Below are 4,579 nucleotides of genomic sequence, written 5' to 3'. Positions count from 1 at the left end.
GTCTTATTGTACTGATTATGACATAATTAAAATGTTTAATGGAGCTGTGAGTAGAGAACATTTTTGTGATTTTCCCCAACTCAAAGTGAAAATTTGTAGTGTTTCATCACTTATTATGATGCTTGCTTTAGGTTTTTTTTATAGATACTCCTTTTTAGTATTTCAAAGTTCCCTTCTATTGTGACCAGTTGTTTTTGTTTTTTTTTTTAAAAACCATTAACAAATCACAAATTTTACCAGTGTGTTTTCTACATTTATTGAGATGATTGCATAATTTTTATTTTTAATCTATGTAGTAAATTGTATTGAATCTCTGTTGTTGTTCAGTTGTTCAGTTGTGTCTGCTTCTGTGACCCTATGGACTACAGCACACCAGGTTTCCTTGTCCTTTATTATCTCCTGGAATTTGCTCAAACTCATGTCCATTGAGGCAATAATGCCGTCCAATCATGTCATCCTCTGTTGCCTCCTTCTCCTGCTTTCAGTCTTTCCCAGCATCAGAGTCTTTTCCAATGAGTCTGCTCTTCACACCAGGTAGCCAAAGTATTGGAACTTCAGCTTCAGCATCAGTCCTTCCAATGAATATTCAGGGCTGATTTCCTATAGGACTGATTGATATTATTTTAATTTTTTTTCTTTCATCATTATCATATATTGCAGATGATGTACTAGGCACTGGGAATATAAAGATGAAGAAGCTTTGTTCCAGCCCAGGTGTTCTTGTTCTGGTGGAGGATATAATGAGCATTGTATAATTATACAAGGTGACACATGCTATGGGAGAAGCAAGGGAGGAGCTGATTCTGTGCCAGCAAATGGATTGGGTCGAGGATGGTACCTGGAGAGGAACCATTTCAAGATGGACTTCGAAGGCTGGATACCCAGACAAAAGAGGAAAATGTCATTCAAGAGAGATTGCATAGGCAATGGCATACTCAGAAAACAGTAAGGACTTCAGGGGTGTGGGAAAATCCAAGAGACAGGTTTAAAAGACATTTTGCAGGTTGAATTGATATGACTTATTGTTCATTTGAATCTAAGGACTGACAAAGACAATGTAAGGACATTGCCAAAGATGACCCTGTGTTTTGGTCTTCTGGTTTAGCTAATCAGTGGAGGGGATATTTAGTTCTGAGCATAGTGAGCTTTTGAGGTGAGTCTGTCAAATTTACCTGATGATACTGGCTGGGCTACTAAAACTCTAGTTTGAGATTTAGGGTGTGGCTTCTATTAGAGATTTGCGCTGCTTCATATGGTCTTGGGCTGTCACTAGTTACTTGCTGTCATAAAGAAAGCATTTAAGTCTGATCTTTCGGTCAAAGAGCATGACAGAGTCCATTTACTCTACATTAATTTTAGGTTTTAAAGAATAGGTGCTGTCTTTTACTTTAGGAATTTTATTGAAGAGAAATCTGAAAGACAGAGAAATTGTAATATATGTATTCTCCTGTAAGTATAATTTAAAGTGAGAGAAGGAATTTATAGTAAAGTTCTTCTTTTTTTTTTTTTGGAGATTTAAGGTTATTTTATTAGAGGGAATTATTTTGACAATAGAAAATTCATAAAAGCATAGATCCCCTCCCACCCTCACCAGCCAAGGAAGTTTTCTGACTCCTTGCCTAGTTGTGTTTTCTATATTTTTTTAAACCTTTTGTTTTATATTGGGGTATAACAGATTAACGATGTTGTGATAGTTTCAGGTGAACAGCAAAGGGACTTGCAAAGTGAAATCAATTATGATTTCAGACATACATGTACCTGTATCCATTCTCCCCAAAACTCCTCTCCCATTCAGCCTGCCGCATAACCCTGAGCAGAGTTCCCTGTGCTATACAGTAGGACCTTGTAACTTGTCCATTTTAAAATAACTCCCTAGTTATCTCATTTCCCCAGTCTTCCCCCTTGGCAACCATAATACAGTAAAGTTCTTCAGAAGGAAGGGGTAGATTAATCAAGACCTCACCCCATGTATTCTTTTACCACTCTTGTACTTCTTCAAAACTTCAGTGGGAATTTAAAAAACAGGCAAACTGAGGGTAATGGTAATTGGTGATTTCTCTGATTGCTGGAGGATAAAAAAGAATCACTTGCAGTCTCACAAAAGACACATAAAAAGAGATAGCCTTGTTAACTATAAGGGGCTTGGTATTATCCATACTGTTTATTAAAACTTTAATTATTTGCTCAATGTCACTTCAATGGAAATTTCTTATTGATTAAAAATTCTATGTCATTGCTCGCTTTGGCAGCACATATACTAAAATTGGAACGATACAGAGAAGATTAGCATGGCCCCTGCGCGAGGATGACACGCAAATTCGTGAAGCATTCCATATGTTTACTAGATCACTTTCTAACACCACACACAAAAATAAACTCAAAATGGGTTAAAGATCTAAACGTAAGACCAGAAACTATAAAACTCCTAGAGGAGAACATAGGCAAAACACTCTCCGACATACATCACAGCAGGATCCTCTATGATCCACCTCCCAGAATTCTGGAAATAAAAGCAAAAATAAACAAATGGGATCTAATTAAAATTAAAAGCTTCTGCACAACAAAGGAAACTATAAGTAAGGTGAAAAGACAGTCTTCTGAATGGGAGAAAACAATAGCAAATGAAGCAACTGACAAACAACTGATCTCAAAAATATACAAGCAACTTATGCAGCTCAACTCCAGAAAAATAAATGACCCAATCAAAAAATGGGCTAAAGAACTAAATAGACATTTCTCCAAAGAAGACATACGGATGGCTAACAAACACATGAAAAGATGCTCAACATCACTCATTATCAGAGAAATGCAAATCAAGACCACGATGGGGTACCATTTCATACCAGTCAGAATGGCTGCGATCCAAAAGTCTACAAGCAATAAATGCTGGAGAGGATGTGGAGAAAAGGGAACCCTCCTACACTGTTGGTGGGAATGCAAACTAGTACAGCCACTATGGAGAACAGTGTGGAGATTCCTTTAAAAATTGCAAATAGAGCTGCCTTATGACCCAGCAATCCCACTGCTGGGCAGACACACTGAGGAAACCAGAATTGAAAGAGACATGTGTACCCCAATGTTCATCGCAGCATTGTTTATAATAGCCAGGACATGGAAACAACCTAGATGTCCATCAGCAGATGAATGGATAAGAAAGCTGTGGTACATATACACAATGGAGTATTACTCAGCCATTAAAAAGAATACATTTGAATCAGTTCTGATGAGATGGATGAAACTGGAACTGATTGTACAGAGTGAAGTAAGCCAGAAAGAAAAACACCAATACAGTATACTGACACATATATATGGAATTTAGAAAGATGGTAATGATGACCCTGTATGCGAGACAGCAAGAGACACAGATGTGTAGAACGGACTTTTGGACTCTGAGGGAGAAGGAGAGGGTGGGATGATTTGGGAGAATGGCATTGAAACATGTATACTATCATGTAAGAAACGAAGTGCCAGTCTATGTTCGATACAGGATACAGGATGCTTGAGGCTGGTGCACGGGGATGATCCAGAGAGATGATATGGAGTGGGAGGTGGGAGGGGGATTCAGGATTGGGAGCTTGTATACACCCGTAGTGGATTCATGTCAGTGTATGGCAAAACCAATACAGTATTGTAAAGTAAAATAAAGTAAAAATGAAAAAAAGAATTCTATGTCAAATTTACAAGCAATTGTGTGTTTCAGGGAGGTATAATGGGGGCTTCTGTGGTCCTGATAATGTTCTGTACTTGATCATAACTGATTTCACTTTGCAAGTTTCATTAAGCTGTACACTGAAAATCTATGGATATTTGGGATATATTTTATACATCAATGAAATTTTTGCTCTAAAAAGTTACAGTACATGTTTCAGATATACATAATGTGCTTATTTCTTGTGCTTTTTTTTTTTTTAACAAGTACATGCTCTGCAGTGAAATAACTTGATTAGAAATCCTTTATATTTTTACTTGTTTTTGTCTGTTGGATTTGCATATGTTTTCAGGTAGTCACATAAAAATTGCATTACACGAAGAAAACCAGTTTGAAAAACACAGAATGTGCTCTGTGTGTCAGGTGATTTAAGGTTTTCCAAACAGGGTTCAGAGATTCCATTTATGTACCCAAACTGCAAACTAAAACTTAGATAAATGCTTCCCTGAGGTGAAGTTAACTTGCCTGGGACAGAAGACTTTTTAAGGATGCCAGTTTGCCCACTGTATGGCCAAGTGTTTATTCAGCTGAGGCTTGGATGAAAGCCACCACATCAATGTCACAGTCTCAGCACATGTGAGGAAAATACATGTGATACATAGCAAATTAGGTGTCATGCTCTTGGAAGGGTGGAATGGGATTGATTTGCCACTTTTAGCAATGCTTTTTACTGTCAGCTGTGGCTTTGAGTAAAGCATTAGAGATTCTTGTCACAGATGTTTCTTTCATAAACTGTTGTGGGAGAATGACATTCTGCAAAAATGGTTTACTACTCTTCTTTCTTCTCTTGGGGAAACAAAGTACGCTCACCATCCTCACCAAATGGACTCAAGGAGCGTTCTTCATTTCTCCCACAATGGCATTAGGTTC

At 37.6% G+C, this 4,579-nt stretch overlaps 1 non-coding gene across 1 annotated transcript; it reads left to right on the top strand.

Annotated features, from left to right (window-relative positions):
• Nucleotides 1-2,233: 2,233 nt before the first annotated feature.
• LOC114111032 (U6 spliceosomal RNA) lies at nucleotides 2,234-2,340 on the top strand. The gene has a single exon (XR_003587159.2). It is a non-coding gene; the product is annotated as a U6 spliceosomal RNA (small nuclear RNA).
• The last annotated feature ends 2,239 nt before the right edge of the window (nucleotides 2,341-4,579 follow it).

This window comes from Ovis aries, chromosome 1 (genome assembly GCF_016772045.2).
Source record: "Ovis aries strain OAR_USU_Benz2616 breed Rambouillet chromosome 1, ARS-UI_Ramb_v3.0, whole genome shotgun sequence".
Taxonomy (NCBI): Eukaryota; Metazoa; Chordata; class Mammalia; order Artiodactyla; family Bovidae; genus Ovis; species Ovis aries.
The sequence above is the reverse complement of the archived record's forward strand: the minus strand, read 5'-3'. Positions and strand labels throughout refer to the sequence as shown.